Source organism: Haliotis asinina, chromosome 7, assembly GCF_037392515.1.
Source record: "Haliotis asinina isolate JCU_RB_2024 chromosome 7, JCU_Hal_asi_v2, whole genome shotgun sequence".
NCBI lineage: Eukaryota > Metazoa > Mollusca > Gastropoda > Lepetellida > Haliotidae > Haliotis > Haliotis asinina.
The window spans coordinates 33,781,712-33,800,020 of NC_090286.1; the positions used below are offsets into that span (position 1 = coordinate 33,781,712).

General features: G+C 39.7%; 24 non-coding genes across 24 annotated transcripts; all 24 read left to right on the plus strand.

Moving 5' to 3' along the window:
• The first annotated feature begins 439 nt into the window (after nucleotides 1-439).
• Nucleotides 440-545, plus strand: LOC137292298 (U6 spliceosomal RNA). The gene has a single exon (XR_010957353.1). It is a non-coding gene; the product is annotated as a U6 spliceosomal RNA (small nuclear RNA).
• A 634-nt stretch (nucleotides 546-1,179) lies between these two features.
• Nucleotides 1,180-1,318, plus strand: LOC137292399 (U4 spliceosomal RNA). The gene has a single exon (XR_010957447.1). It is a non-coding gene; the product is annotated as a U4 spliceosomal RNA (small nuclear RNA).
• A 612-nt stretch (nucleotides 1,319-1,930) lies between these two features.
• LOC137292300 (U6 spliceosomal RNA) lies at nucleotides 1,931-2,036 on the plus strand. The gene has a single exon (XR_010957355.1). It is a non-coding gene; the product is annotated as a U6 spliceosomal RNA (small nuclear RNA).
• A 633-nt stretch (nucleotides 2,037-2,669) lies between these two features.
• On the plus strand, nucleotides 2,670-2,808 carry LOC137292400 (U4 spliceosomal RNA). Its single transcript, XR_010957448.1, has one exon. It is a non-coding gene; the product is annotated as a U4 spliceosomal RNA (small nuclear RNA).
• A 612-nt stretch (nucleotides 2,809-3,420) lies between these two features.
• Nucleotides 3,421-3,526, plus strand: LOC137292301 (U6 spliceosomal RNA). The gene has a single exon (XR_010957356.1). It is a non-coding gene; the product is annotated as a U6 spliceosomal RNA (small nuclear RNA).
• Nucleotides 3,527-4,160: 634 nt separating this feature from the next.
• Nucleotides 4,161-4,299, plus strand: LOC137292401 (U4 spliceosomal RNA). Its single transcript, XR_010957449.1, has one exon. It is a non-coding gene; the product is annotated as a U4 spliceosomal RNA (small nuclear RNA).
• A 612-nt stretch (nucleotides 4,300-4,911) lies between these two features.
• LOC137292302 (U6 spliceosomal RNA) lies at nucleotides 4,912-5,017 on the plus strand. Its single transcript, XR_010957357.1, has one exon. It is a non-coding gene; the product is annotated as a U6 spliceosomal RNA (small nuclear RNA).
• A 634-nt stretch (nucleotides 5,018-5,651) lies between these two features.
• On the plus strand, nucleotides 5,652-5,790 carry LOC137292271 (U4 spliceosomal RNA). The gene has a single exon (XR_010957330.1). It is a non-coding gene; the product is annotated as a U4 spliceosomal RNA (small nuclear RNA).
• Nucleotides 5,791-6,402: 612 nt separating this feature from the next.
• Nucleotides 6,403-6,508, plus strand: LOC137292303 (U6 spliceosomal RNA). Its single transcript, XR_010957358.1, has one exon. It is a non-coding gene; the product is annotated as a U6 spliceosomal RNA (small nuclear RNA).
• A 633-nt stretch (nucleotides 6,509-7,141) lies between these two features.
• On the plus strand, nucleotides 7,142-7,280 carry LOC137292403 (U4 spliceosomal RNA). Its single transcript, XR_010957451.1, has one exon. It is a non-coding gene; the product is annotated as a U4 spliceosomal RNA (small nuclear RNA).
• A 612-nt stretch (nucleotides 7,281-7,892) lies between these two features.
• Nucleotides 7,893-7,998, plus strand: LOC137292382 (U6 spliceosomal RNA). Its single transcript, XR_010957433.1, has one exon. It is a non-coding gene; the product is annotated as a U6 spliceosomal RNA (small nuclear RNA).
• A 633-nt stretch (nucleotides 7,999-8,631) lies between these two features.
• On the plus strand, nucleotides 8,632-8,770 carry LOC137292405 (U4 spliceosomal RNA). The gene has a single exon (XR_010957452.1). It is a non-coding gene; the product is annotated as a U4 spliceosomal RNA (small nuclear RNA).
• Nucleotides 8,771-9,382: 612 nt separating this feature from the next.
• LOC137292305 (U6 spliceosomal RNA) lies at nucleotides 9,383-9,488 on the plus strand. The gene has a single exon (XR_010957359.1). It is a non-coding gene; the product is annotated as a U6 spliceosomal RNA (small nuclear RNA).
• Nucleotides 9,489-10,122: 634 nt separating this feature from the next.
• On the plus strand, nucleotides 10,123-10,261 carry LOC137292406 (U4 spliceosomal RNA). The gene has a single exon (XR_010957453.1). It is a non-coding gene; the product is annotated as a U4 spliceosomal RNA (small nuclear RNA).
• Nucleotides 10,262-10,873: 612 nt separating this feature from the next.
• LOC137292306 (U6 spliceosomal RNA) lies at nucleotides 10,874-10,979 on the plus strand. Its single transcript, XR_010957360.1, has one exon. It is a non-coding gene; the product is annotated as a U6 spliceosomal RNA (small nuclear RNA).
• Nucleotides 10,980-11,613: 634 nt separating this feature from the next.
• LOC137292407 (U4 spliceosomal RNA) lies at nucleotides 11,614-11,752 on the plus strand. Its single transcript, XR_010957454.1, has one exon. It is a non-coding gene; the product is annotated as a U4 spliceosomal RNA (small nuclear RNA).
• Nucleotides 11,753-12,364: 612 nt separating this feature from the next.
• LOC137292307 (U6 spliceosomal RNA) lies at nucleotides 12,365-12,470 on the plus strand. Its single transcript, XR_010957361.1, has one exon. It is a non-coding gene; the product is annotated as a U6 spliceosomal RNA (small nuclear RNA).
• Nucleotides 12,471-13,104: 634 nt separating this feature from the next.
• On the plus strand, nucleotides 13,105-13,243 carry LOC137292408 (U4 spliceosomal RNA). The gene has a single exon (XR_010957455.1). It is a non-coding gene; the product is annotated as a U4 spliceosomal RNA (small nuclear RNA).
• Nucleotides 13,244-13,855: 612 nt separating this feature from the next.
• On the plus strand, nucleotides 13,856-13,961 carry LOC137292308 (U6 spliceosomal RNA). The gene has a single exon (XR_010957362.1). It is a non-coding gene; the product is annotated as a U6 spliceosomal RNA (small nuclear RNA).
• Nucleotides 13,962-14,594: 633 nt separating this feature from the next.
• LOC137292409 (U4 spliceosomal RNA) lies at nucleotides 14,595-14,733 on the plus strand. The gene has a single exon (XR_010957456.1). It is a non-coding gene; the product is annotated as a U4 spliceosomal RNA (small nuclear RNA).
• A 612-nt stretch (nucleotides 14,734-15,345) lies between these two features.
• On the plus strand, nucleotides 15,346-15,451 carry LOC137292309 (U6 spliceosomal RNA). The gene has a single exon (XR_010957363.1). It is a non-coding gene; the product is annotated as a U6 spliceosomal RNA (small nuclear RNA).
• Nucleotides 15,452-16,084: 633 nt separating this feature from the next.
• LOC137292410 (U4 spliceosomal RNA) lies at nucleotides 16,085-16,223 on the plus strand. The gene has a single exon (XR_010957457.1). It is a non-coding gene; the product is annotated as a U4 spliceosomal RNA (small nuclear RNA).
• Nucleotides 16,224-16,835: 612 nt separating this feature from the next.
• On the plus strand, nucleotides 16,836-16,941 carry LOC137292310 (U6 spliceosomal RNA). The gene has a single exon (XR_010957364.1). It is a non-coding gene; the product is annotated as a U6 spliceosomal RNA (small nuclear RNA).
• A 633-nt stretch (nucleotides 16,942-17,574) lies between these two features.
• LOC137292268 (U4 spliceosomal RNA) lies at nucleotides 17,575-17,713 on the plus strand. Its single transcript, XR_010957327.1, has one exon. It is a non-coding gene; the product is annotated as a U4 spliceosomal RNA (small nuclear RNA).
• The last annotated feature ends 596 nt before the right edge of the window (nucleotides 17,714-18,309 follow it).

Consider the following 18,309-nt stretch of genomic DNA (forward strand, 5'->3'; position numbering starts at 1 on the left):
AAAAAAAACTAATTCTCTGTATTATTGATATACAAAGCCATGTACATGTGAGCGATTTCACAGTGTGTTACTTAGAGTGCATTGCCCTTGGACAGCTCAGACGACAGGTAGCACGTTTATGTCGTTTGGAAAACGTTGTACATACCACATGCTTGGCTGTAGACGGATGTGATGTAATGCTGTTCATTCGGCGTCGGTGTCAATTATGAATGATGAAAACCGCTTCCAAAACATGTTATCATATATATGAAAGCCACTGAAATTACTACCACAAAACAAAAAGAAAACGGTTAAAGGCATCCACAATGCTGAAATTCTTGTGACTACTATGTATGAATTCAATAGCAGCACAAACCAATAACATGTATATATATTGCACCTCTTTGAAATTTATGTCAGACCTCCTTCCTATAAAACGACGTTATGCGTAAGTTGGAGTGTATTGCTAACGCAGTACATATACTAAAATTGGAACGATACAGAGAAGATTAGCATGGCCCCTGCGCAAGGATGACACGCAAATTCGTGAAGCGTTCCATATTTTTAATCTTTCCATTCCATAACTGAAACTTGCAATTGAATCCATCATTCATTTGGCAACAGTGGTCAAAGCTGATGTTCGTAAATGACTTGACATTTACACGTCCTTTACATATGAAGTGAACACACTGCATTCTAACTCGTATAATTTCTCTCCTTTTTCTTGAACATACCCACGTGGCATAGTTTGCCTCGGCATCCAGAAATATACCATGTCTATTTCATTCGTTTAAAAATTTATGCCACCCTTTATTCATTCTCCCATTATCAAAGTCTCCGCCTAAGCATCTTTGAATGAATGATTATTCCCGCCGACTACAGCTATCGCGCGCATGCGCCTTGCTCTTGACATAAACGCATGTCCTACGATGACTTAAGCCTTCACTTCTCTCATCATTGGTGTCGGCGTTAAATGAATCTAAGACTGTTTGATTGAGATTTAGGGTGTCTGTATAAACTGTATTAATCCCCAGATAGTTACTAGAGTCGCACTTACATGGATGGATATTTCCAATCAGTGTCACGGCTTGTGGCTAAATAAATCGGCCTGTTGTTTTTGTTAAGGTATGCAAATTAGTTGAAACTAGGTGCTGGTAGGTCCTTGAAACAACAATAGATTTATGGACACCTTATAACATTAGCTTTGCGCAGTGGCGGTACCATAGCCAATGAGGTTCATCCGAGGCGTGGTTATTGCTAGTTGAAAACTAATCCCAATACCCCGCGCTGACGCCCTTCACTGGGCGGCATGCGCAATTTTTGCTAGCTCCTACGGGAGCCTCATATGTAATTCAAGAATAGAACTTCAAACATGCACAAGGAACCTTGTGGTTTACATTCGCCTCCTGTACATCCTTGACATTATAATCTGGTAAGTCTAGCATCCTTTTCTCATAAATGGCTTGTCATTAAACATATATAACGTCAGTGTAAAAGAATACCCGGTCTTTTAAAAAAAACTAATTCTCTGTATTATTGATATACAAAGCCATGTACATGTGAGCGATTTCACAGTGTGTTACTTAGAGTGCATTGCCCTTGGACAGCTCAGACGACAGGTAGCACGTTTATGTCGTTTGGAAAACGTTGTACATACCACATGCTTGGCTGTAGACGGATGTGATGTAATGCTGTTCATTCGGCGTCGGTGTCAATTATGAATGATGAAAACCGCTTCCAAAACATGTTATCATATATATGAAAGCCACTGAAATTACTACCACAAAACAAAAAGAAAACGGTTAAAGGCATCCACAATGCTGAAATTCTTGTGACTACTATGTATGAATTCAATAGCAGCACAAACCAATAACATGTATATATATTGCACCTCTTTGAAATTTATGTCAGACCTCCTTCCTATAAAACGACGTTATGCGTAAGTTGGAGTGTATTGCTAACGCAGTACATATACTAAAATTGGAACGATACAGAGAAGATTAGCATGGCCCCTGCGCAAGGATGACACGCAAATTCGTGAAGCGTTCCATATTTTTAATCTTTCCATTCCATAACTGAAACTTGCAAGTGAATCCATCATTCATTTGGCAACAGTGGTCAAAGCTGATGTTCGTAAATGACTTGACATTTACACGTCCTTTACATATGAAGTGAACACACTGCATTCTAACTCGTATAATTTCTCTCCTTTTTCTTGAACATACCCACGTGGCATAGTTTGCCGGGCATCCAGAAATATACCATGTCTATTTCATTCGTTTAAAAATTTATGCCACCCTTTATTCATTCTCCCATTATCAAAGTCTCCGCCTAAGCATCTTTGAATGAATGATTATTCCCGCCGACTACAGCTATCGCGCGCATGCGCCTTGCTCTTGACATATACGCATGTCCTACGATGACTTAAGCCTTCACTTCTCTCATCATTGGTGTCGGCGTTAAATGAATCTAAGACTGTTTGATTGAGATTTAGGGTGTCTGTATAAACTGTATTAATCCCCAGAAAGTTACTAGAGTCGCACTTACATGGATGAATATTTCCAATCAGTGTCACGGCTTGTGGCTAAATAAATCGGCCTGTTGTTTTTGTTAAGGTATGCAAATTAGTTGAAACTAGGTGCTGGTAGGTCCTTGAAACAACAATAGATTTATGGACACCTTATAACATTAGCTTTGCGCAGTGGCGGTACCATAGCCAATGAGGTTCATCCGAGGCGTGGTTATTGCTAGTTGAAAACTAATCCCAATACCCCGCGCTGACGCCCTTCACTGGGCGGCATGCGCAATTTTTGCTAGCTCCTACGGGAGCCTCATATGTAATTCAAGAATAGAACTTCAAACATGCACAAGGAACCTTGTGGTTTACATTCGCCTCCTGTACATCCTTGACATTATAATCTGGTAAGTCTAGCATCCTTTTCTCATAAATGGCTTGTCATTAAACATATATAACGTCAGTGTAAAAGAATACCCGGTCTTTTAAAAAAAACTAATTCTCTGTATTATTGATATACAAAGCCATGTACATGTGAGCGATTTCACAGTGTGTTACTTAGAGTGCATTGCCCTTGGACAGCTCAGACGACAGGTAGCACGTTTATGTCGTTTGGAAAACGTTGTACATACCACATGCTTGGCTGTAGACGGATGTGATGTAATGCTGTTCATTCGGCGTCGGTGTCAATTATGAATGATGAAAACCGCTTCCAAAACATGTTATCGTATATATGAAAGCCACTGAAATTACTACCACAAAACAAAAAGAAAACGGTTAAAGGCATCCACAATGCTGAAATTCTTGTGACTACTATGTATGAATTAAATAGCAGCACAAACCAATAACATGTATATATATTGCACCTCTTTGAAATTTATGTCAGACCTCCTTCCTATAAAACGACGTTATGCGTAAGTTGGAGTGTATTGCTAACGCAGTACATATACTAAAATTGGAACGATACAGAGAAGATTAGCATGGCCCCTGCGCAAGGATGACACGCAAATTCGTGAAGCGTTCCATATTTTTAATCTTTCCATTCCATAACTGAAACTTGCAAGTGAATCCATCATTCATTTGGCAACAGTGGTCAAAGCTGATGTTCGTAAATGACTTGACATTTACACGTCCTTTACATATGAAGTGAACACACTGCATTCTAACTCTTATAATTTCTCTCCTTTTTCTTGAACATACCCACGTGGCATAGTTTGCCTCGGCATCCAGAAATATACCATGTCTATTTCATTCGTTTAAAAATTTATGCCACCCTTTATTCATTCTCCCATTATCAAAGTCTCCGCCTAAGCATCTTTGAATGAATGATTATTCCCGCCGACTACAGCTATCGCGCGCATGCGCCTTGCTCTTGACATAAACGCATGTCCTACGATGACTTAAGCCTTCACTTCTCTCATCATTGGTGTCGGCGTTAAATGAATCTAAGACTGTTTGATTGAGATTTAGGGTGTCTGTATAAACTGTATTAATCCCCAGATAGTTACTAGAGTCGCACTTACATGGATGGATATTTCCAATCAGTGTCACGGCTTGTGGCTAAATAAATCGGCCTGTTGTTTTTGTTAAGGTATGCAAATTAGTTGAAACTAGGTGCTGGTAGGTCCTTGAAACAACAATAGATTTATGGACACCTTATAACATTAGCTTTGCGCAGTGGCGGTACCATAGCCAATGAGGTTCATCCGAGGCGTGGTTATTGCTAGTTGAAAACTAATCCCAATACCCCGCGCTGACGCCCTTCACTGGGCGGCATGCGCAATTTTTGCTAGCTCCTACGGGAGCCTCATATGTAATTCAAGAATAGAACTTCAAACATGCACAAGGAACCTTGTGGTTTACATTCGCCTCCTGTACATCCTTGACATTATAATCTGGTAAGTCTAGCATCCTTTTCTCATAAATGGCTTGTCATTAAACATATATAACGTCAGTGTAAAAGAATACCCGGTCTTTTAAAAAAAACTAATTCTCTGTATTATTGATATACAAAGCCATGTACATGTGAGCGATTTCACAGTGTGTTACTTAGAGTGCATTGCCCTTGGACAGCTCAGACGACAGGTAGCACGTTTATGTCGTTTGGAAAACGTTGTACATACCACATGCTTGGCTGTAGACGGATGTGATGTAATGCTGTTCATTCGGCGTCGGTGTCAATTATGAATGATGAAAACCGCTTCCAAAACATGTTATCATATATATGAAAGCCACTGAAATTACTACCACAAAACAAAAAGAAAACGGTTAAAGGCATCCACAATGCTGAAATTCTTGTGACTACTATGTATGAATTCAATAGCAGCACAAACCAATAACATGTATATATATTGCACCTCTTTGAAATTTATGTCAGACCTCCTTCCTATAAAACGACGTTATGCGTAAGTTGGAGTGTATTGCTAACGCAGTACATATACTAAAATTGGAACGATACAGAGAAGATTAGCATGGCCCCTGCGCAAGGATGACACGCAAATTCGTGAAGCGTTCCATATTTTTAATCTTTCCATTCCATAACTGAAACTTGCAAGTGAATCCATCATTCATTTGGCAACAGTGGTCAAAGCTGATGTTCGTAAATGACTTGACATTTACACGTCCTTTACATATGAAGTGAACACACTGCATTCTAACTCGTATAATTTCTCTCCTTTTTCTTGAACATACCCACGTGGCATAGTTTGCCTCGGCATCCAGAAATATACCATGTCTATTTCATTCGTTTAAAAATTTATGCCACCCTTTATTCATTCTCCCATTATCAAAGTCTCCGCCTAAGCATCTTTGAATGAATGATTATTCCCGCCGACTACAGCTATCGCGCGCATGCGCCTTGCTCTTGACATAAACGCATGTCCTACGATGACTTAAGCCTTCACTTCTCTCATCATTGGTGTCGGCGTTAAATGAATCTAAGACTGTTTGATTGAGATTTAGGGTGTCTGTATAAACTGTATTAATCCCCAGATAGCTACTAGAGTCGCACTTACATGGATGGATATTTCCAATCAGTGTCACGGCTTGTGGCTAAATAAATCGGCCTGTTGTTTTTGTTAAGGTATGCAAATTAGTTGAAACTAGGTGCTGGTAGGTCCTTGAAACAACAATAGATTTATGGACACCTTATAACATTAGCTTTGCGCAGTGGCGGTACCATAGCCAATGAGGTTCATCCGAGGCGTGGTTATTGCTAGTTGAAAACTAATCCCAATACACCGCGCTGACGCCCTTCACTGGGCGGCATGCGCAATTTTTGCTAGCTCCTACGGGAGCCTCATATGTAATTCAAGAATAGAACTTCAAACATGCACAAGGAACCTTGTGGTTTACATTCGCCTCCTGTACATCCTTGACATTATAATCTGGTAAGTCTAGCATCCTTTTCTCATAAATGGCTTGTCATTAAACATATATAACGTCAGTGTAAAAGAATACCCGGTCTTTTAAAAAAAACTAATTCTCTGTATTATTGATATACAAAGCCATGTACATGTGAGCGATTTCACAGTGTGTTACTTAGAGTGCATTGCCCTTGGACAGCTCAGACGACAGGTAGCACGTTTATGTCGTTTGGAAAACGTTGTACATACCACATGCTTGGCTGTAGACGGATGTGATGTAATGCTGTTCATTCGGCGTCGGTGTCAATTATGAATGATGAAAACCGCTTCCAAAACATGTTATCATATATATGAAAGCCACTGAAATTACTACCACAAAACAAAAAGAAAACGGTTAAAGGCATCCACAATGCTGAAATTCTTGTGACTACTATGTATGAATTAAATAGCAGCACAAACCAATAACATGTATATATATTGCACCTCTTTGAAATTTATGTCAGACCTCCTTCCTATAAAACGACGTTATGCGTAAGTTGGAGTGTATTGCTAACGCAGTACATATACTAAAATTGGAACGATACAGAGAAGATTAGCATGGCCCCTGCGCAAGGATGACACGCAAATTCGTGAAGCGTTCCATATTTTTAATCTTTCCATTCCATAACTGAAACTTGCAAGTGAATCCATCATTCATTTGGCAACAGTGGTCAAAGCTGATGTTCGTAAATGACTTGACATTTACACGTCCTTTACATATGAAGTGAACACACTGCATTCTAACTCGTATAATTTCTCTCCTTTTTCTTGAACATACCCACGTGGCATAGTTTGCCGGGCATCCAGAAATATACCATGTCTATTTCATTCGTTTAAAAATTTATGCCACCCTTTATTCATTCTCCCATTATCAAAGTCTCCGCCTAAGCATCTTTGAATGAATGATTATTCCCGCCGACTACAGCTATCGCGCGCATGCGCCTTGCTCTTGACATATACGCATGTCCTACGATGACTTAAGCCTTCACTTCTCTCATCATTGGTGTCGGCGTTAAATGAATCTAAGACTGTTTGATTGAGATTTAGGGTGTCTGTATAAACTGTATTAATCCCCAGATAGTTACTAGAGTCGCACTTACATGGATGAATATTTCCAATCAGTGTCACGGCTTGTGGCTAAATAAATCGGCCTGTTGTTTTTGTTAAGGTATGCAAATTAGTTGAAACTAGGTGCTGGTAGGTCCTTGAAACAACAATAGATTTATGGACACCTTATAACATTAGCTTTGCGCAGTGGCGGTACCATAGCCAATGAGGTTCATCCGAGGCGTGGTTATTGCTAGTTGAAAACTAATCCCAATACCCCGCGCTGACGCCCTTCACTGGGCGGCATGCGCAATTTTTGCTAGCTCCTACGGGAGCCTCATATGTAATTCAAGAATAGAACTTCAAACATGCACAAGGAACCTTGTGGTTTACATTCGCCTCCTGTACATCCTTGACATTATAATCTGGTAAGTCTAGCATCCTTTTCTCATAAATGGCTTGTCATTAAACATATATAACGTCAGTGTAAAAGAATACCCGGTCTTTTAAAAAAAACTAATTCTCTGTATTATTGATATACAAAGCCATGTACATGTGAGCGATTTCACAGTGTGTTACTTAGAGTGCATTGCCCTTGGACAGCTCAGACGACAGGTAGCACGTTTATGTCGTTTGGAAAACGTTGTACATACCACATGCTTGGCTGTAGACGGATGTGATGTAATGCTGTTCATTCGGCGTCGGTGTCAATTATGAATGATGAAAACCGCTTCCAAAACATGTTATCATATATATGAAAGCCACTGAAATTACTACCACAAAACAAAAAGAAAACGGTTAAAGGCATCCACAATGCTGAAATTCTTGTGACTACTATGTATGAATTCAATAGCAGCACAAACCAATAACATGTATATATATTGCACCTCTTTGAAATTTATGTCAGACCTCCTTCCTATAAAACGACGTTATGCGTAAGTTGGAGTGTATTGCTAACGCAGTACATATACTAAAATTGGAACGATACAGAGAAGATTAGCATGGCCCCTGTGCAAGGATGACACGCAAATTCGTGAAGCGTTCCATATTTTTAATCTTTCCATTCCATAACTGAAACTTGCAAGTGAATCCATCATTCATTTGGCAACAGTGGTCAAAGCTGATGTTCGTAAATGACTTGACATTTACACGTCCTTTACATATGAAGTGAACACACTGCATTCTAACTCGTATAATTTCTCTCCTTTTTCTTGAACATACCCACGTGGCATAGTTTACCGGGCATCAAGAAATATACCATGTCTATTTCATTCGTTTAAAAATTTATGCCACCCTTTATTCATTCTCCCATTATCAAAGTCTCCGCCTAAGCATCTTTGAATGAATGATTATTCCCGCCGACTACAGCTATCGCGCGCATGCGCCTTGCTCTTGACATAAACGCATGTCCTACGATGACTTAAGCCTTCACTTCTCTCATCATTGGTGTCGGCGTTAAATGAATCTAAGACTGTTTGATTGAGATTTAGGGTGTCTGTATAAACTGTATTAATCCCCAGATAGTTACTAGAGTCGCACTTACATGGATGGATATTTCCAATCAGTGTCACGGCTTGTGGCTAAATAAATCGGCCTGTTGTTTTTGTTAAGGTATGCAAATTAGTTGAAACTAGGTGCTGGTAGGTCCTTGAAACAACAATAGATTTATGGACACCTTATAACATTAGCTTTGCGCAGTGGCGGTACCATAGCCAATGAGGTTCATCCGAGGCGTGGTTATTGCTAGTTGAAAACTAATCCCAATACCCCGCGCTGACGCCCTTCACTGGGCGGCATGCGCAATTTTTGCTAGCTCCTACGGGAGCCTCATATGTAATTCAAGAATAGAACTTCAAACATGCACAAGGAACCTTGTGGTTTACATTCGCCTCCTGTACATCCTTGACATTATAATCTGGTAAGTCTAGCATCCTTTTCTCATAAATGGCTTGTCATTAAACATATATAACGTCAGTGTAAAAGAATACCCGGTCTTTTAAAAAAAACTAATTCTCTGTATTATTGATATACAAAGCCATGTACATGTGAGCGATTTCACAGTGTGTTACTTAGAGTGCATTGCCCTTGGACAGCTCAGACGACAGGTAGCACGTTTATGTCGTTTGGAAAACGTTGTACATACCACATGCTTGGCTGTAGACGGATGTGATGTAATGCTGTTCATTCGGCGTCGGTGTCAATTATGAATGATGAAAACCGCTTCCAAAACATGTTATCGTATATATGAAAGCCACTGAAATTACTACCACAAAACAAAAAGAAAACGGTTAAAGGCATCCACAATGCTGAAATTCTTGTGACTACTATGTATGAATTAAATAGCAGCACAAACCAATAACATGTATATATATTGCACCTCTTTGAAATTTATGTCAGACCTCCTTCCTATAAAACGACGTTATGCGTAAGTTGGAGTGTATTGCTAACGCAGTACATATACTAAAATTGGAACGATACAGAGAAGATTAGCATGGCCCCTGCGCAAGGATGACACGCAAATTCGTGAAGCGTTCCATATTTTTAATCTTTCCATTCCATAACTGAAACTTGCAAGTGAATCCATCATTCATTTGGCAACAGTGGTCAAAGCTGATGTTCGTAAATGACTTGACATTTACACGTCCTTTACATATGAAGTGAACACACTGCATTCTAACTCTTATAATTTCTCTCCTTTTTCTTGAACATACCCACGTGGCATAGTTTGCCTCGGCATCCAGAAATATACCATGTCTATTTCATTCGTTTAAAAATTTATGCCACCCTTTATTCATTCTCCCATTATCAAAGTCTCCGCCTAAGTATCTTTGAATGAATGATTATTCCCGCCGACTACAGCTATCGCGCGCATGCGCCTTGCTCTTGACATAAACGCATGTCCTACGATGACTTAAGCCTTCACTTCTCTCATCATTGGTGTCGGCGTTAAATGAATCTAAGACTGTTTGATTGAGATTTAGGGTGTCTGTATAAACTGTATTAATCCCCAGATAGTTACTAGAGTCGCACTTACATGGATGGATATTTCCAATCAGTGTCACGGCTTGTGGCTAAATAAATCGGCCTGTTGTTTTTGTTAAGGTATGCAAATTAGTTGAAACTAGGTGCTGGTAGGTCCTTGAAACAACAATAGATTTATGGACACCTTATAACATTAGCTTTGCGCAGTGGCGGTACCATAGCCAATGAGGTTCATCCGAGGCGTGGTTATTGCTAGTTGAAAACTAATCCCAATACCCCGCGCTGACGCCCTTCACTGGGCGGCATGCGCAATTTTTGCTAGCTCCTACGGGAGCCTCATATGTAATTCAAGAATAGAACTTCAAACATGCACAAGGAACCTTGTGGTTTACATTCGCCTCCTGTACATCCTTGACATTATAATCTGGTAAGTCTAGCATCCTTTTCTCATAAATGGCTTGTCATTAAACATATATAACGTCAGTGTAAAAGAATACCCGGTCTTTTAAAAAAAACTAATTCTCTGTATTATTGATATACAAAGCCATGTACATGTGAGCGATTTCACAGTGTGTTACTTAGAGTGCATTGCCCTTGGACAGCTCAGACGACAGGTAGCACGTTTATGTCGTTTGGAAAACGTTGTACATACCACATGCTTGGCTGTAGACGGATGTGATGTAATGCTGTTCATTCGGCGTCGGTGTCAATTATGAATGATGAAAACCGCTTCCAAAACATGTTATCATATATATGAAAGCCACTGAAATTACTACCACAAAACAAAAAGAAAACGGTTAAAGGCATCCACAATGCTGAAATTCTTGTGACTACTATGTATGAATTCAATAGCAGCACAAACCAATAACATGTATATATATTGCACCTCTTTGAAATTTATGTCAGACCTCCTTCCTATAAAACGACGTTATGCGTAAGTTGGAGTGTATTGCTAACGCAGTACATATACTAAAATTGGAACGATACAGAGAAGATTAGCATGGCCCCTGCGCAAGGATGACACGCAAATTCGTGAAGCGTTCCATATTTTTAATCTTTCCATTCCATAACTGAAACTTGCAAGTGAATCCATCATTCATTTGGCAACAGTGGTCAAAGCTGATGTTCGTAAATGACTTGACATTTACACGTCCTTTACATATGAAGTGAACACACTGCATTCTAACTCGTATAATTTCTCTCCTTTTTCTTGAACATACCCACGTGGCATAGTTTGCCTCGGCATCCAGAAATATACCATGTCTATTTCATTCGTTTAAAAATTTATGCCACCCTTTATTCATTCTCCCATTATCAAAGTCTCCGCCTAAGCATCTTTGAATGAATGATTATTCCCGCCGACTACAGCTATCGCGCGCATGCGCCTTGCTCTTGACATAAACGCATGTCCTACGATGACTTAAGCCTTCACTTCTCTCATCATTGGTGTCGGCGTTAAATGAATCTAAGACTGTTTGATTGAGATTTAGGGTGTCTGTATAAACTGTATTAATCCCCAGATAGTTACTAGAGTCGCACTTACATGGATGAATATTTCCAATCAGTGTCACGGCTTGTGGCTAAATAAATCGGCCTGTTGTTTTTGTTAAGGTATGCAAATTAGTTGAAACTAGGTGCTGGTAGGTCCTTGAAACAACAATAGATTTATGGACACCTTATAACATTAGCTTTGCGCAGTGGCGGTACCATAGCCAATGAGGTTCATCCGAGGCGTGGTTATTGCTAGTTGAAAACTAATCCCAATACCCCGCGCTGACGCCCTTCACTGGGCGGCATGCGCAATTTTTGCTAGCTCCTACGGGAGCCTCATATGTAATTCAAGAATAGAACTTCAAACATGCACAAGGAACCTTGTGGTTTACATTCGCCTCCTGTACATCCTTGACATTATAATCTGGTAAGTCTAGCATCCTTTTCTCATAAATGGCTTGTCATTAAACATATATAACGTCAGTGTAAAAGAATACCCGGTCTTTTAAAAAAAACTAATTCTCTGTATTATTGATATACAAAGCCATGTACATGTGAGCGATTTCACAGTGTGTTACTTAGAGTGTATTGCCCTTGGACAGCTCAGACGACAGGTAGCACGTTTATGTCGTTTGGAAAACGTTGTACATACCACATGCTTGGCTGTAGACGGATGTGATGTAATGCTGTTCATTCGGCGTCGGTGTCAATTATGAATGATGAAAACCGCTTCCAAAACATGTTATCATATATATGAAAGCCACTGAAATTACTACCACAAAACAAAAAGAAAACGGTTAAAGGCATCCACAATGCTGAAATTCTTGTGACTACTATGTATGAATTCAATAGCAGCACAAACCAATAACATGTATATATATTGCACCTCTTTGAAATTTATGTCAGACCTCCTTCCTATAAAACGACGTTATGCGTAAGTTGGAGTGTATTGCTAACGCAGTACATATACTAAAATTGGAACGATACAGAGAAGATTAGCATGGCCCCTGCGCAAGGATGACACGCAAATTCGTGAAGCGTTCCATATTTTTAATCTTTCCATTCCATAACTGAAACTTGCAAGTGAATCCATCATTCATTTGGCAACAGTGGTCAAAGCTGATGTTCGTAAATGACTTGACATTTACACGTCCTTTACATATGAAGTGAACACACTGCATTCTAACTCTTATAATTTCTCTCCTTTTTCTTGAACATACCCACGTGGCATAGTTTGCCTCGGCATCCAGAAATATACCATGTCTATTTCATTCGTTTAAAAATTTATGCCACCCTTTATTCATTCTCCCATTATCAAAGTCTCCGCCTAAGTATCTTTGAATGAATGATTATTCCCGCCGACTACAGCTATCGCGCGCATGCGCCTTGCTCTTGACATAAACGCATGTCCTACGATGACTTAAGCCTTCACTTCTCTCATCATTGGTGTCGGCGTTAAATGAATCTAAGACTGTTTGATTGAGATTTAGGGTGTCTGTATAAACTGTATTAATCCCCAGATAGTTACTAGAGTCGCACTTACATGGATGGATATTTCCAATCAGTGTCACGGCTTGTGGCTAAATAAATCGGCCTGTTGTTTTTGTTAAGGTATGCAAATTAGTTGAAACTAGGTGCTGGTAGGTCCTTGAAACAACAATAGATTTATGGACACCTTATAACATTAGCTTTGCGCAGTGGCGGTACCATAGCCAATGAGGTTCATCCGAGGCGTGGTTATTGCTAGTTGAAAACTAATCCCAATACCCCGCGCTGACGCCCTTCACTGGGCGGCATGCGCAATTTTTGCTAGCTCCTACGGGAGCCTCATATGTAATTCAAGAATAGAACTTCAAACATGCACAAGGAACCTTGTGGTTTACATTCGCCTCCTGTACATCCTTGACATTATAATCTGGTAAGTCTAGCATCCTTTTCTCATAAATGGCTTGTCATTAAACATATATAACGTCAGTGTAAAAGAATACCCGGTCTTTTAAAAAAAACTAATTCTCTGTATTATTGATATACAAAGCCATGTACATGTGAGCGATTTCACAGTGTGTTACTTAGAGTGCATTGCCCTTGGACAGCTCAGACGACAGGTAGCACGTTTATGTCGTTTGGAAAACGTTGTACATACCACATGCTTGGCTGTAGACGGATGTGATGTAATGCTGTTCATTCGGCGTCGATGTCAATTATGAATGATGAAAACCGCTTCCAAAACATGTTATCGTATATATGAAAGCCACTGAAATTACTACCACAAAACAAAAAGAAAACGGTTAAAGGCATCCACAATGCTGAAATTCTTGTGACTACTATGTATGAATTAAATAGCAGCACAAACCAATAACATGTATATATATTGCACCTCTTTGAAATTTATGTCAGACCTCCTTCCTATAAAACGACGTTATGCGTAAGTTGGAGTGTATTGCTAACGCAGTACATATACTAAAATTGGAACGATACAGAGAAGATTAGCATGGCCCCTGCGCAAGGATGACACGCAAATTCGTGAAGCGTTCCATATTTTTAATCTTTCCATTCCATAACTGAAACTTGCAAGTGAATCCATCATTCATTTGGCAACAGTGGTCAAAGCTGATGTTCGTAAATGACTTGACATTTACACGTCCTTTACATATGAAGTGAACACACTGCATTCTAACTCTTATAATTTCTCTCCTTTTTCTTGAACATACCCACGTGGCATAGTTTGCCGGGCATCCAGAAATATACCATGTCTATTTCATTCGTTTAAAAAATTATGCCACCCTTTATTCATTCTCCCATTATCAAAGTCTCCGCCTAAGCATTTTTGAATGAATGATTATTCCCGCCGACTACAGCTATCGCGCGCATGCGCCTTGCTCTTGACATATACGCATGTCCTACGATGACTTAAGCCTTCACTTCTCTCATCATTGGTGTCGGCGTTAAATGAATCTAAGACTGTTTGATTGAGATTTAGGGTGTCTGTATAAACTGTATTAATCCCCAGATAGCTACTAGAGTCGCACTTACATGGATGGATATTTCCAATCAGTGTCACGGCTTGTGGCCAAATAAATCGGCCTGTTGTTTTTGTTAAGGTATGCAAATTAGTTGAAACTAGGTGCTGGTAGGTCCTTGAAACAACAATAGATTTATGGACACCTTATAACATTAGCTTTGCGCAGTGGCGGTACCATAGCCAATGAGGTTCATCCGAGGCGTGGTTATTGCTAGTTGAAAACTAATCCCAATACCCCGCGCTGACGCCCTTCACTGGGCGGCATGCGCAATTTTTGCTAGCTCCTACGGGAGCCTCATATGTAATTCAAGAATAGAACTTCAAACATGCACAAGGAACCTTGTGGTTTACATTCGCCTCCTGTACATCCTTGACATTATAATCTGGTAAGTCTAGCATCCTTTTCTCATAAATGGCTTGTCATTAAACATATATAACGTCAGTGTAAAAGAATACCCGGTCTTTTAAAAAAAACTAATTCTCTGTATTATTGATATACAAAGCCATGTACATGTGAGCGATTTCACAGTGTGTTACTTAGAGTGCATTGCCCTTGGACAGCTCAGACGACAGGTAGCACGTTTATGTCGTTTGGAAAACGTTGTACATACCACATGCTTGGCTGTAGACGGATGTGATGTAATGCTGTTCATTCGGCGTCGGTGTCAATTATGAATGATGAAAACCGCTTCCAAAACATGTTATCATATATATGAAAGCCACTGAAATTACTACCACAAAACAAAAAGAAAACGGTTAAAGGCATCCACAATGCTGAAATTCTTGTGACTACTATGTATGAATTCAATAGCAGCACAAACCAATAACATGTATATATATTGCACCTCTTTGAAATTTATGTCAGACCTCCTTCCTATAAAACGACGTTATGCGTAAGTTGGAGTGTATTGCTAACGCAGTACATATACTAAAATTGGAACGATACAGAGAAGATTAGCATGGCCCCTGCGCAAGGATGACACGCAAATTCGTGAAGCGTTCCATATTTTTAATCTTTCCATTCCATAACTGAAACTTGCAAGTGAATCCATCATTCATTTGGCAACAGTGGTCAAAGCTGATGTTCGTAAATGACTTGACATTTACACGTCCTTTACATATGAAGTGAACACACTGCATTCTAACTCTTATAATTTCTCTCCTTTTTCTTGAACATACCCACGTGGCATAGTTTGCCGGGCATCCAGAAATATACCATGTCTATTTCATTCGTTTAAAAATTTATGCCACCCTTTATTCATTCTCCCATTATCAAAGTCTCCGCCTAAGCATTTTTGAATGAATGATTATTCCCGCCGACTACAGCTATCGCGCGCATGCGCCTTGCTCTTGACATATACGCATGTCCTACGATGACTTAAGCCTTCACTTCTCTCATCATTGGTGTCGGCGTTAAATGAATCTAAGACTGTTTGATTGAGATTTAGGGTGTCTGTATAAACTGTATTAATCCCCAGATAGCTACTAGAGTCGCACTTACATGGATGGATATTTCCAATCAGTGTCACGGCTTGTGGCCAAATAAATCGGCCTGTTGTTTTTGTTAAGGTATGCAAATTAGTTGAAACTAGGTGCTGGTAGGTCCTTGAAACAACAATAGATTTATGGACACCTTATAACATTAGCTTTGCGCAGTGGCGGTACCATAGCCAATGAGGTTCATCCGAGGCGTGGTTATTGCTAGTTGAAAACTAATCCCAATACCCCGCGCTGACGCCCTTCACTGGGCGGCATGCGCAATTTTTGCTAGCTCCTACGGGAGCCTCATATGTAATTCAAGAATAGAACTTCAAACATGCACAAGGAACCTTGTGGTTTACATTCGCCTCCTGTACATCCTTGACATTATAATCTGGTAAGTCTAGCATCCTTTTCTCATAAATGGCTTGTCATTAAACATATATAACGTCAGTGTAAAAGAATACCCGGTCTTTTAAAAAAAACTAATTCTCTGTATTATTGATATACAAAGCCATGTACATGTGAGCGATTTCACAGTGTGTTACTTAGAGTGCATTGCCCTTGGACAGCTCAGACGACAGGTAGCACGTTTATGTCGTTTGGAAAACGTTGTACATACCACATGCTTGGCTGTAGACGGATGTGATGTAATGCTGTTCATTCGGCGTCGGTGTCAATTATGAATGATGAAAACCGCTTCCAAAACATGTTATCATATATATGAAAGCCACTGAAATTACTACCACAAAACAAAAAGAAAACGGTTAAAGGCATCCACAATGCTGAAATTCTTGTGACTACTATGTATGAATTCAATAGCAGCACAAACCAATAACATGTATATATATTGCACCTCTTTGAAATTTATGTCAGACCTCCTTCCTATAAAACGACGTTATGCGTAAGTTGGAGTGTATTGCTAACGCAGTACATATACTAAAATTGGAACGATACAGAGAAGATTAGCATGGCCCCTGCGCAAGGATGACACGCAAATTCGTGAAGCGTTCCATATTTTTAATCTTTCCATTCCATAACTGAAACTTGCAAGTGAATCCATCATTCATTTGGCAACAGTGGTCAAAGCTGATGTTCGTAAATGACTTGACATTTACACGTCCTTTACATATGAAGTGAACACACTGCATTCTAACTCTTATAATTTCTCTCCTTTTTCTTGAACATACCCACGTGGCATAGTTTGCCGGGCATCCAGAAATATACCATGTCTATTTCATTCGTTTAAAAATTTATGCCACCCTTTATTCATTCTCCCATTATCAAAGTCTCCGCCTAAGCATTTTTGAATGAATGATTATTCCCGCCGACTACAGCTATCGCGCGCATGCGCCTTGCTCTTGACATATACGCATGTCCTACGATGACTTAAGCCTTCACTTCTCTCATCATTGGTGTCGGCGTTAAATGAATCTAAGACTGTTTGATTGAGATTTAGGGTGTCTGTATAAACTGTATTAATCCCCAGATAGCTACTAGAGTCGCACTTACATGGATGGATATTTCCAATCAGTGTCACGGCTTGTGGCCAAATAAATCGGCCTGTTGTTTTTGTTAAGGTATGCAAATTAGTTGAAACTAGGTGCTGGTAGGTCCTTGAAACAACAATAGATTTATGGACACCTTATAACATTAGCTTTGCGCAGTGGCGGTACCATAGCCAATGAGGTTCAGCCGAGGCGTGGTTATTGCTAGTTGAAAACTAATCCCAATACCCCGCGCTGACGCCCTTCACTGGGCGGCATGCGCAATTTTTGCTAGCTCCTACGGGAGCCTCATATGTAATTCAAGAATAGAACTTCAAACATGCACAAGGAACCTTGTGGTTTACATTCGCCTCCTGTACATCCTTGACATTATAATCTGGTAAGTCTAGCATCCTTTTCTCATAAATGGCTTGTCATTAAACATATATAACGTCAGTGTAAAAGAATACCCGGTCTTTTAAAAAAAACTAATTCTCTGTATTATTGATATACAAAGCCATGTACATGTGAGCGATTTCACAGTGTGTTACTTAGAGTGCATTGCCCTTGGACAGCTCAGACGACAGGTAGCACGTTTATGTCGTTTGGAAAACGTTGTACATACCACATGCTTGGCTGTAGACGGATGTGATGTAATGCTGTTCATTCGGCGTCGGTGTCAATTATGAATGATGAAAACCGCTTCCAAAACATGTTATCATATATATGAAAGCCACTGAAATTACTACCACAAAACAAAAAGAAAACGGTTAAAGGCATCCACAATGCTGAAATTCTTGTGACTACTATGTATGAATTCAATAGCAGCACAAACCAATAACATGTATATATATTGCACCTCTTTGAAATTTATGTCAGACCTCCTTCCTATAAAACGACGTT